We start from the raw sequence: 14,035 nt of genomic DNA on the forward strand, positions 1-14,035 counted from the left end.
CATGTAATTCATAGTAATCCAGTGACTTAACTTATACTTTAATGTGGGTAAATCATTCTTGTGTTAGAATTAAGAAGCAGTTCTTAAAATTACCTAAATTGAAATGTCAAAAGATCAGTTATGAAATATTGACAGTAAGGTTACATTGACCTAAATAATGAAAGATGTCTATGACTAAAATCTACATTATTTCAGAGGAATAATTTTCTATAATTTGTCACATTGTTTAATAAGTTGTCAAGTCTTATTTTAAACATGGCCTTAAGTTGCATAACGTGGTACAAGCAACTGTGAATAGCTGTCATGATACAATCATTGTCCGTATGTTCCTTAGATATTTGTAGACTACATCAGAATAAATCAGTCTACAGCAGGAGCTTACTTTATGAAACTGATATTTCTCACTAATCTGGAAATGGATTCCCTTATAAGAATAAATTAATGTTGGATTAACAATGTAATGAATTCATACAGAGTTTTGTTGTCCTGCTATTCTTTTTGACTCAGGGCTAATTTTCTTATACTGCAAGCAGGGCTAAGTCACTAACACAGTTTTCATCTATGTACCTCCTCTGACTGAGTCCTTAAAGTGGCCCAACCAGGAATCTTTATCAGATATTTCCTTACACCACTACTATTAGTTGTTCCACATCCCAAATGGAACTTGATTTAGCTCAGAGACTCCCTCTCCCTACAAAGGTGATACAAAAATGCTACAATGACCCCATCCAAGTCAGTGTTTCTCTAAGTAGAACACACCTGCTTGTGTTAAATGCACCAATCAGAATGCCCCCAGAAATGCTAAAGGATAGTAATCTAGACTTTAATAAAAACTTGAGTACATCTCAGTTTCCTTTCTTGCTTTGAATGCTTGAGCTACCAGTGTATTTTCTTGACAGCTCTCTACTTGACCTTATGAGGTTGCTAATGAGCTTCATTTTATGGAATGTGCAATTAATACAAGAAACGATATTGTTATATGTAGTATGTGTGTGTGTGTGTGTGTATGCATGTGTGTTTTTGGTATGTGTGTGGTGTATGTGCTACCTTACCCGTATCTCATGTCATCAACACATCTGAACCTACCACTCTTCTTGGCCTATATAGTCTCCTAGAAAATCACTATCTTGGTATGAATAAACTGGATACAGGTTGGATAAAAGCTACAAGGCTGCTTTTCCGGTTTAATCAAGTTTCTTCTTAGAGAATGCCATTTGATAAACCAGACAGTCATTATGCCATTATAGGAATAAAAGACTATTCTTTTCAGAGCTCAGTGTAAGCATCCATGACTAGCCCCTCTGAGCAAGTATTAAGGCAGGGCTGGAAATTACAGCCATTCTTCAGACGGACCCATTAGTATTACATTTGAGGAAGTACAAGTTTTAATTGCAAGGAAAAAAAGTAATTTTTAATATATCTGAATTAAGCCCCCCCTTTTCAGTTATTTATTGTTCACTTAGTTTTGCTTTATGGAAGAGAATATGCTTCTTTCTATTTGTTTCTTACATACACTGGTATTTATTATTCATGTACTTGATAGCTATGCTTTCATATGGAACTTTTAAAATGTTCCAGGCCTACCATAGCATTTTAGTATTTTGGGGGTGGGGGCGTTTTAGGGTTTCCCTAACACAACCCACCTGGAATTCACTATGTAGAACAGGCTGACCTAAATCTCACTAGTATCTACCTGTTTCTGCACCACCACGCCCAGCACAGTATTTGTAATAATACTAACAATTCATTGTTTGGCCGTTGATCATCCCTCAAAATTTAATAACCAAGATTAAAAATTCACAACAAATTTCTACAAATGTACATATTGGACTATTTGAGAGTATCCTTGATGGGCTTCAGTGTACACAATATAAGACCATAAAGCTTTCTCTGTATCACATTTGTTAATACAACACTGTCAAAATTAAGTGAAGTAACTGCAACCAGAAATGAATAAGGGTGTCTTCAAAGGATAGGGTCAGTGTGTGAGGAATGTAGTTATATTGTGTCTCCTTGTTGCTGTTTGCTGATGTGTAAAATGAAAATATCAATAAGTTCTATGTTAGATTCTTAGGAAACTTCAATTAATCAATATTTTAAAGTATCTGAACAAATTCTAGCAAATATAAAGCACACTTTACAGTTTTGTGTCTGCATTATAATTAATTAAAGACACTGACTCGGGAATGGCTGATGGCTTTTAAACCCTTTCTGACTTCATAAAATTTATAGAAAATCACTCTTGGCTAGGATCTCTTGGAACATAAAAGTATACTTTAGTTAAATTAATTAATTTAAATGGGTGGCCTTAATTCACTCTGCTATCTGCTCAAGACTGCTAGAAGAATTTCATTCTTTATTATAGACCTGAGTGTCTTTTCATGGCTGCTCATGGCCAGTTAGAGAAGCTTCAGGAAGAGAATCTCAGGAGAAAGCTCTCTCATCACACCAGGCTTGTTCCACAACCAGTAAACAGTGTGGAAGGGAATTTCATCCAAGGAGTCTGTCCCCTCCAGCTGCTGATGTTTATCATGTTTGCATTACATGTCCAGGTCACATTCATTGGGAGCTTTTTTATATGAATCTGGTAGACTTGTTCAGGTACCATGGCTTGAAGCTTTGCCCCTTTTCTTTCTCCCCCACGACTCTCCATGCTCATACTCATCTGCCCCTCTGAGAGTCCATAAAACTACAAAGCAAAATCATTTTGACTGGCAGCTAGACAACCTCTGTGTGTTCTCTGAACCAGGATGCTTCCTCAGTGTGTTTTAACTGAAAGAGAAAGAATCTGCACTTTCTCCAGTTTAACCTCATGATTTTGTTAGCACAGTTCTTAACTAAGGAACGGCTTGACTCCTGCTACTTCTGGGACCTGTGGCTCTAACAGCTCATGAGAGAGGACTGAGCTGCTGAATGCTAGAATAGCCAATTAAAGCAATCAATATTACTATATTTATTAAGTACTGTTGTTCTCAAATATAAAGAAAAGCTTGATAAAATTTGCCAGTTATAAGGCTTGTCATTCTTTGAACTTATTAAGAAAAAGGCACTTGGAGGAGATAGTGCTAATAAGGTTCCTGTTGTGCAGAAGTGCATGATTTGTTCACTTTCTGTCTTCATGTTTGACCAGCAATAATTTCTCTTGTACTCAGTTGTATTCTTAGTGTTCAGAAGATTTTCTGTCATGACAAGCATCTTCTAAAAATGTTTATTCATTGTACCAATATTTTCTATATTCCAAAAGTAAAATATGTTAATCAAAATTACTGTGAATAAATAGATGTGACTATGTGATTGTTGTCATATGTAATATTCACTTGCAAAATATATTCATTATTATGTTTAAGTTGCAAGACACTGCAGATAAGATAGCCCAAAGAAAAGGCCCACCAAGGCATCCGATGTGTACACCCATATTCTCCAAAGTAGATGATATATATCTTTACACATATTTCAATTTATTTGCTTGTAATATTTTTTAATCCAAAGCCATTTATTATGGTCTACTATTTCTTACATTATACATTTTTATAACTCTCTTGAAGTATGTTTTAGTTTTTCATGGCAAATTTATAAGACAAATTTATAAGATTCACCTTTAACATATGCTAATTACCACTTGAGAATATTGTAAATGATTTCCATGTCAATGAGTAAAGATAATCTTGTTAAAAAATACCTTTCAAGTAGGTTTGGTGGTGCACGCAACTAATCCTAGCACTGCAGAAACAGAAGCAGGTATATCTCTGTGAGATTGAGACTATCCTGGTCTACACAGTAAATTCTAATATATCTGAGGCTACAGGGAGACCCTGACTCAAACAATAACAGGAACATAAACTTTTATTGTAGTCTTGTCTATTATTGGGTTAGAACACAGAATAATGACTCCACCTCACTACCAAACACAGTGTAGCAATTCATTTAAGCATGTGTTGGACTATAGGCATTCATTTAGAAAAATATTAGTTTCTAGAATACCAGGGTATGGAAGAGAGGACAAAATATGTCTATCAATGCAGCTAATCCTAGAATTTCTGTAGTCCTGAATTGCACTGGACTAAAAGGATATAATAGGTCCTGAGCCCAGAAGACCTGGAGAAAAAGATAACCACTTTTCAAAAAATATAATAACATTATAGAAATTAAATTATCATTTATATCTACACTTTGCTATATATTGAATATCCTTCTTCTGATACATAAACAGAAAAATAAAATAATTCTATTTGTTTAAAGTTTAAATCTTCTGTGCATCATATCTACTGGCATTACTGTGAGCTTCAGTTTGCAAGTTCCCTTTCTTGATAGCTTGTCTTCTACCTGTGGAATTTGTTCATCTGCTTAATCTAGTTGTCATCTCATGGTATTTGTTGATGAATTAATGGACTATTTCCTTTTCTATGCAATTATAATATTTTCTGATTGAGTGACTCTAAAATAACACTTCAATCTCATAGTTAAAAACTTCCAATTACTGTATTGGGGTTTTTTTAGTTACAAAATTCTGATGTGTGTGTTACTTACAACTCCAAAGATAATTTAACAACATGAAGTAAAATGTCCCCAACCATTAAGCTTTGTGCATTTTAGCAATATGAAATTGTGCTTTTTGAGCTGTGTTTTATTGAAGCTTCCGGTAATTTGAAAATTACTTCCATCCTTATTTTATTTGGCTTTTCTGGAGGGTGTATCAAATTATACCAAGGCCCTTTCTACATGGCATCTTTCACTTAACATACAGCCTTAAAGATGGATATGTGCTGTTGCATTGATCTACTTTTTTGAGGGGGAGGGGTGTTGTACTATGATTTCTATTTTATGGACCTATTATAGACTCATGCTCCATTCGTGTGGACTGTACACAAAAACTATGCCTAATAATGACTATTGTGATCAAATCTGTTCAGTACATTTATGCACGAGCTTTTGTGTATACACATTTTGCTTTGGGAAAAAAATATTTATGTTATTCCTTTCTTAAATATTTTTCTGTGCATGTAAAATTTGTTTCTTAATAAATGAATATACCTGGTCCTTTGTTATGTCTAATCCACTCATCTCTGATAAATAATTAAAATATTACACATTACCATTTAATACAGTTATTAATAATAACTATCTCTATCTTTCATATTTTTGCTTACCATTTTTAATTCTCTTTTCCTCCTTTTCATCTGGGTCCCTACATTGTTTTAGATAGTTTTTGTCTATTTGAAATTTATATTTCATAATATATAAAGCTTTTTATTCATGCCAAATTGTATTATGTTAGTCATTATTCTTATAATTAAATTTCAATTTTCTCTTGTTTCATAATGTATGCAGAGATAATATTTTGCATATTCAAATAAAATTCACGTTTCAAATTTACAAAAAATACCTATGATCAGCATTTTCACCAAAAGGTTAAGAACTTATAAAATGGACAATATCAAGTTTGATAAATCAATTTATTTCTTAACATTCTATGCAAATTTTGACATCTTATATTGTTATATCCTCAAATACAATTGTAACTCATGTTATTTGAAAGAAGTTCAGAGAAAATATTAAATATTTACCAAAATGCTTCCTACTCATAATGATGGTTATTGCTGCAGACACCAGCTTTTCCTAATCCCCCACTAAACCCTATGCACTCTGCTATACATGCTGAGTCCAATTCATTCAGGCGTTTCTACCCAAATGTCCTTCATGTAATGTGTCCACTGGAGTCTAATCAGCCTATCCAGTGGTAGTATGTAAGTCATACTCTCCCTCACCCAACAGCAATCAATCTGAAATATTTGTCATTCTAGTGCTGCCCTGCCAATTATGTCTCACCTCCCCATTGGCCCCTTGTTTAATTAAACTGACGTGAGTCTCACATTGGATGCCACCTCTGCCACAGGCTCACATGAGCAAGCCTCCAGCTACCTGGAAGCCTCCACCTCCTTATTTTCATGATCCAGCCCTGACTCTTAACAATCTTTCCACCTACTCTTCCACAATGGTCCCTGAGCCTTGGGTGGGTAAGATTCCATATAGCAGCCCCATCATACTCTCTACAGTCTCTTATTCTCCAAAACTTGGCCAGCTGTGGCTGTCTATGTGCATCACACTCTGATGTACATGGAAGCATTACTGGTGAGAGTTGAGGGGTGCATTATCCCTCTCTCTACCCCTTATTCTGCTATGTTCCATGAGCCTCAGTTGTACTGGGGGGAAGATGGGGTAATGGGGCACTGTGACTAGGGAAGGAGGGAGAGATTAATGAAGTCCGATGGGAGAAAAGAGTGGAGATGAGTGTGTCTCGGGGTCTAGAAAATCTAGAGGGAAAAGTGATGCCCTAGAAACCCTATGAGAAATGCACATAAGAAAATATGAACATTAATGCGTATGTATACCTGGGAGCTGCTTGGCAGGGAATTCAGTGCCAGGTAGAAGACTCCTCCCTTAGAGTGACAAGCATGCAGTACAGCACTCATCAAAGAAGCTATTTTTTGCAACATATGGAGGAAATAAACAATTTCATTTTTAATTTACATTTTGTGTATTTTTAGGGAGGTGGGTATATTTTCCTATGGAAGTATAAATATATTACTATATATTCCTTGGGCCTTATTAGTTTATTAAAAACAACAATAAAATAGAATCATTGAAATGAATTAACCCTGTTTGTAATAAGAATAATTTATATGAACATCTGAAGATTTTTTTTCTTAGCCATTTATAGTTTCGCAATTTAAACAAGATGTAACTAATCACAGCATGCTTTAACATATAATTTCTGAGTTTCACATTTTATTCATAGTTAACATCAGGTTTTTAAAGGAATTCTCTTTACCTCTTTTACTCTTTAATCTTGCATACTGCAGCATTTGAAATTGTACAAGATGTCACTGAAGTTCCAGTCAATTCTTTTTTTTCTTTCTATTATTGATTTGATCTCCCCTCACATATCTTCTAGTCATACATTCTATCCTACAAGTTTTCCACTGAAAATGTCTGCCTTTTATTTTTACCTAGTAAAACTTTTACTTGATACATTTACAATAATGTTTTTAAAGTTCTTTTATAATCCTTCAAAATTTGGGACATTTTGAGGTTAACATCTCTAGATTTTTTTCCTTTGTCTAGTCTTTTCACATTTATCCGTACTTCATATGCTAACACAACTTGGATTGTAACTTGAATATTTACATATTAATGAAGTATTTTAATTCTGTTATACTCTCCTAAAGATTATTTATATTAAGAAGGAGGAGATAAAACCATAAAAGTAAAGTCCTTCTGAGTCCAGGATGAAGGCTCAGTTTTAATGTTTCCATCCTCTGAGAAACAGCCACTGGCCAGAGGCTGGGAAATTTTTACAATGATCATGGCTTTTCTGGGTCCTCACTCAAGAGATCCTAACCATCTCAGCCTCTGTTTTTACATTCAGGATGAAGTGTTTTCTATGCATATGTCAGCTGTCATTGAGCAGGTGCCAAAACAATTTCAGCCACCTGTACGCCATGAATGGAAAAAAAAAATGGAAAAAAGAACTTAGTTTGTTCAACTTGTTTGTTTAGCAGCATGAAAACCTAAAAATGGTCTGTGTTTCTAGTTTCTGGAGCCTAGAGGATGTTGGTTTCTTTTATGTTCTTCAGAGATAGTAGCTATTTTCTAAAGTGGAATAAGTTTATTATGTGTTCATGTTTTTTATCTAAAACTAATACAGAATAAATTTTTGACATCGGTTGTTTTATCTTCAACCTTTTAAATTTTAATTTTTAAAGAATTTTTATATATTGAATACACAGCATCTTAAATGTCTTTATACCCCCTTCCCCACGGCATCCTTCCATACCCCCACTGGATTTTATGCACTCATCCTGTCACTTATGTTATACATGAGTACTATATTTACATTGTTTCTACTCTTCCTCTCCCTACTGTACCTGCTATTACATCATCCCTCCCAGCTTCATGACTTCTACTTTTATATTCTTACTTAGATATTGTTACATGTATATTGTTGCACATGTATACTTACACAAATATATATGACCTGCTGAGTCTATTTAGTGCTGTTCATATCTACAAATAAGGGTCAGCAACATTCATGGAAAAGAAGGTGCAAAGAATCTAACAACCAGAGAACCAGGGTGCCTTCTTTTACATACTGTCTTCCACATATATTAGGAAAGATGCACCCATGAAAGTAAACAATAGGGTTGCCTAAACAGGACTTGCATAATGACAAAACAGTTGAAAGGCCAATGCAAATGGGGAAAATTTCAGTAAGATCTACTTTTAGATGAAGAAATACAGTTCAATATCTGCTGGGAGAGGGGGAATCAGCTCATCCCTGCATGAGTTTCTTGATCAATTATCCAAAACCAAATGGTGAGCCTTTTTTCTTTTGTTTGCTTAATATATTCAAACTTTTGAAACTTCACACATGAGTACTGTGTTACAATCTTATGGAAAGGAATTTGATGTGAAAAGCCTGATTGATAAGAAATGCATAAAATCATTAATAGCATTTCTGACACCATGAGAGCTAGTCTTAAGGGCAAAGGCTTCCAGGTCAATTCCAGTTTCATTTCTCCAAGTCCTGTGTCCAAAGTGTGGCTGGCCTGTCTTCAGGAATAGTCTTAAGTTCAAGTTACAGGAATTAGTCAAAGACTGTGGCAAGAGACTGTGTATTTGGGGAGTCTCTTGAACTACTCTGACCAAAAACTCTAGGGGAGGTTTCTACTCCAGAGCACAGGGTTTTGTTGTTGTTGTTGTTGTTGTTGTTGTTTTGTAGTCTCCAACTATACACATGTACTTGTATACTTATTGCATATGTATTTTCAGTAGAACTTTGAACTACCTCTCAAGGTATCGGTGGATGCTATACAAGCTGACCCAGCAAACTATCTCTATTAGTACAGTAGTGGCACTTTTACCTTGAGGATAATTCAGCATCTATCAAATTGAAATTAAGGTCCACTAAATGGGCGGGAACTCATGTTTGGTACTGTAAACATAGCCAAAAACACATGGCTGGAGAGGTAATATATCCTAGAGTAAAATCTTGCCAGAATCCTGAAGCAAAGTAATTCCTACGTTATTCTAAATACGCACAGAGAAATCTACCTCTCACCCCTCACCAAAGAAGTTTATTTGCACAATAGATGGCATCTATTACAGAGTTCAAGAACTGGTCAAACCAGAGAATAAGTATCTGTTAGATGCTTAACCCTAAGTGACACATCTTCAATACAACGTCTACAAATAACATGAATGCTTCTCTCAGCTCTCACCACAGAAAGTTTCTTATACAGCAGATGGTGATTAACACACAAAATCACACTTGGACAATATAGAGATAACAAGGGACTGCAGAGTGCTTATCCCTTATTATTACAGCTATTTCAGACCTCTGCCTGCAAAGGCTCAGGGATCATTGCAGAAGAGGACTTGAAATGATTGTAAGAGTTAGAGGGTTTAGACCACATGGAAACCATGTCTGCCAGACAGCTGATCAGTTACTCATATGAACTCATAGCAATTGTGACAGCATGCATAAGTCCTATGCAAACTCAAATCAAACTAAATCCCAGCAAATTCATGGAGAAGCAGGTAAGAAATACCAACTCAACTCAAGGAACTTTTGCAATTAATGACTACTGGGTGGAGGAAAGACAGTGGTTTACAGGGATGGGACTCTAGGAGTTCCCAGTGGATAGAACCACACTTAAGGACATTTAAGGTTACAAATCAGAATGCATAGGCCCTATGGTGAAGTGTAGATATGGGAGCAGATCTAAATAACATCAAATTGTATTGTGTGAAAAATCACAAAAGTTGAATTAAAATATTTTAATAATCACTTTAATAGATGAACATTCATTACAATGTAGCATATCATAAAAATATAGTGAAGATCAGGATGGTCTGGAGGGGTGGAGACAGGGCCCTTGCCCCATTACATGCCCACATCCACCATGAACAGGAGGGTAGGAGTAAGACACTTTGAGAGACGAGGGAGTCATAGGCCAGGAGGAGATGGCAGCAAGCATATGAGGAGTCTGGGGCAGCGATGGCCGCAGTTAATGAGGCAATGGTAGCACTTGGCACCACAGTTGCAGGTCAGCTTGTTGTTGGCATCCTCGATGGAAAATTTGTAATTACAGATGAGCTCCTCACCTCGCAGGATTCAGCAAGGGCAAAAATAACAATGCATTTTTGGCCTTCCACGTGGATGACATGAGAGAAGCAGTTGGGCTCACATGAGTGGTTGATGAAGCCAGCAGCATTGCTGTGTATTGTAGCATCCATCACATCAAAGTCATCAATGCAGAACATGTAACACCCAACACTCTTTCCATCATAGACTCTCTTCCACTTGTCAGTCAGCACAGAAAGCTTGACAATGCCAGAGTATTCAATGACCATCTCACCAGAATCAATGTCATATTTACAGAGCAGGCCTTGCCCATGGACGGTTGACCTGTAGACACCCACAGCCTAATTGGATATCTTTTTGAGGTGGCAAAAGCATGGCCAAGGGCAGCTCCAGACTGGTGGGATGTCTGCTAGACCTAAGCTGTACAGCATCTTGTTCTTTATCACGTATCCTGATCAGGAAGACTCCAGTGCTGGGAGGCCAGGAAATTAAACATGGAAATGGTAAACTTTGGGAGGTAGACCTCAGCATGGACAAGCCCATGGGGATTGGAGGGGGTGGCTCCTCCTGGCCCTCTCCTTCCTGGTGGTAGCAGATGTTATAGTGTTGGCAGTGCTGGACCCCAGGCAGCTGCCAGGAAAATGACAGCATCATAGCGGATGTCCAGGAGATTAGCCCCACTCATTCCACTAAAGGCAAGATGCCTGAGACTCCTGTGCCCTCCAGCCTCCAATCAAAGTTCTCCAAGCCCCCTCCAAGCTCTCAGCCTCCACACTGAAGCCATCCCACTGCTGATCTCAAAGCCCACGTGTGGACTATCCTGTTTTGGAGCCTGGTTTTCTTTGTCCTCTGGGATGAGGAATCCTCCTCAGAGCTGGAGGCCTCACCTGAATAGTGACGCCACTGGGACTCAAGCAGGATTGAGGTCATGACTATTTTAATACATGATCATTTTCCCATAAAATTTCATTTTATGTTATTGAATAATTTGAGATAAAAAATGTTCTTACAGTCTGAATTTTTAACATACCAAGGAACAACTCAATATAAACATGTATTATAACTTTCCCACAAAACAAGTTTACCCGTTTTAAGTTTTGTGTAACATTTATTTTTAGAAGAAAACAGTAATTATCAAAATCAATAGCAGTTTTAAATTTGTCATTTAAAAAACTATTTTCTAGTTTTGTAAAACAAACTTAATGGGGGTCAATATGCATGAAAATATTTTGTGATGCAAGAACACTTCCTTAAATATTTAAATTGTTTTCATTTAAATGTAAAAACATTTAATATAATAATTGAACATGCTTTACATTGAGTCATATGATGATGATTCAGAATGATATGTGTTTTGATAGATGTTTGGTTTTCTGCTGATTAAGCATGACTTGTAAAACTAATGATTTTTTATTCTACCTTGTTTGTGATGCATTAATATTAAATATATATTATTGTTACATATCAATATGTTTTTGCACTTTAAGTCAGAAAATAGAATGCATTTGGACATAATATTCTTTTTATTGAAATTAAAGGTTTATTATAAGCATGTCATTACTAAGTTTCAGAATTGTCAGTCTAGGGTATTAAACTACACATGAATATAATAAAAAAGATGCTAAAAGTTAAAAGGAGAAATTAGTTAGAAAATAAATAATATTCACAAATGAACAATTTTAAAAGGAACTAGCAACAGAGCTAGTTAATACTTGGGAGACAAATATCAGTAGAGAGCATTCTAGGTGAAGTTGCATGTGAATCAAATTAAAAACTAGAGGCCAGGAGGAAGTATGAGAACAGAATTCACATTGTGGGGTCTCTGAATGCCAAACATCATGCCTTTATTCTTAATGATTTTGTACATATATATTAATATGATCATTTATATATCATATATTGTTTTACACTATGCTTTTGGACCTAAATATTTGATATTTGAGTGGCACACAATAAATTTAGTTCACATTCACTATAAGACTTTGTTTGGATTAATTTATTTGCATGCTAAAGTCTACAAATATAAGAATGTATGTTAGAAATATTATGGGTTACAAAAAGATCTAAAAGATAATTGCAGTTATTAAACCTTATTATGTTGAACACCATATAAGCTTATCAGAGCACAATTGTTCTTAAAATTTACCTTTTATGGTGACTTTTCTATTTAAGCAAATATTTACTACAAGTCATCATTTTATTTTTTTTCATTCTTAGAAAAATATTTGAAAAAAATTTCCCAATTTTTAAATGGCAACTGAATAATTATTTTTGGTCTTTTGGGGACAGAGTCATTCTGTAGGCCCACCTAGCCTGGATCTCCCTCTGTAGACCACGGTAGCATTGGATGCACAGAAATCTGCCTTCCTCTGCCTCCAAGGTGCTAGGACTAAAGGCATGCATCACCATGCCCAGCTCAAGATAATGTTCATAAAGAAAATATCTCACCCTATTTGCTTCTATTGCTAATATTTAAATTACTTTAAGTTTTGTTCATAGTAACTCATTTAATATTTTAGGAATGTTTGAACAACTTTTATCTATGGCCTTTTGCCAATTAAATATGACTTGTACAAGTAAGATACTAGTTTAATTTTCTATATTGTTTGTGAAAATTGTATTGCCCATAAAGTTGGCTCTGCTCTCAATGCTTAGAAATTTTAGTAGTTCATGTTGTCATGTGTTTTTTATGGTTCTAATTCCAACTGTATTTGATAAAGTTATTATAAGTCTTGCTCTTTTTCCTATATAAAATATTTAAGAAAAAAATTAAAAATGCATTTGAAATTACAGGAAACTGATCAAAAGTCAAGGGGCTCTTTCTTTGAAAGACAGTAAAACTTAGTTTGTGTTCTTCTAGATTTCTCTTTTTCTCTTAGTGTATTACATACTCATCCTCAGGGAAACACTGAGATATCTTGCAAGTGACCTCAGTCTAATATTACATCACTTTGGAATTTCAAATTAAACTCATAGTTATTATGGTGTAGGAGAGGTAGTAGTCCCAAACTATATATTGAGACACAGACTTTACTAAGAACTTTGACTGATATCTAAAGTGTGAGTTGACAAGACAAAAGTAATTGTCCTATAAATGATGAGCAGTGTGGCTTCCCTAGCACTTCTAATCTTTCTAGTCACTGACTTTTGACCAACATTATAATATAACATATACTATCTCTCCTTTGAAATGGATCTCATATTCAACAGAAGCCACGCCAACTATAATTGCAAAACTCTGGATAAAGCAAAATAAATGACATTGTTCATGAATATTTTATAAGAAAAATGAACCTTTAAATTTTATGAAATTTAAATCATAAAATACAAGTAGATAGAAATGTTTTTGCAGGAATGAGAAATACACATTTCTCATTCATATATGTACATATGTATATTACAATTATTCCATTCAATCTAAACATGCTATATTATCTATGTCAAAATTTTACTTTGGATTAAATTTATAATTAATATAAGAATAAAATACTAAAATAAATTTGCAAAAGAAAGTGAAAAGCACAATGAATTTAAATATGGTACTTTAAGCAATACTGCTAAAATTTAACAAGATGAGGGTAGTGCTAAGGTATAGAGAGTGTTGCAGAAATACAGGAAAATGGTCTAAGCTTTCAGACACTAACTGGATTTATGGTTTTGCTGCATTCTTTATGACTATGTATTGTGGGAAAATTTGTCCATGACAATGAATTAACAATGGTTATTAACTGTAGCACTGTTGGGGACATATAGAGTCTGATAAAACCTAGGAAATCACAAAGATAAATTTACATATTTCAACAGTAGAAGTTTTTGAAAATAAAAATCATGTGTTTATTAAGAAAAGTAGAAATGATATTAAGCTTAAAAATATGTTAAACCCATTTCTCT

At 34.9% G+C, this 14,035-nt stretch overlaps 1 pseudogene; it reads right to left on the reverse strand.

Annotated features, from left to right (window-relative positions):
- Positions 1 to 10,006: 10,006 nt before the first annotated feature.
- On the reverse strand, positions 10,007 to 11,074 carry LOC103751318 (annotated as a pseudogene).
- Between the last annotated feature and the right edge of the window lie 2,961 nt (positions 11,075 to 14,035).

Source organism: Nannospalax galili, unplaced genomic scaffold, assembly GCF_000622305.1.
Source record: "Nannospalax galili isolate Female #2095 unplaced genomic scaffold, S.galili_v1.0 scaffold386, whole genome shotgun sequence".
Classification (NCBI taxonomy): domain Eukaryota; kingdom Metazoa; phylum Chordata; class Mammalia; order Rodentia; family Spalacidae; genus Nannospalax; species Nannospalax galili.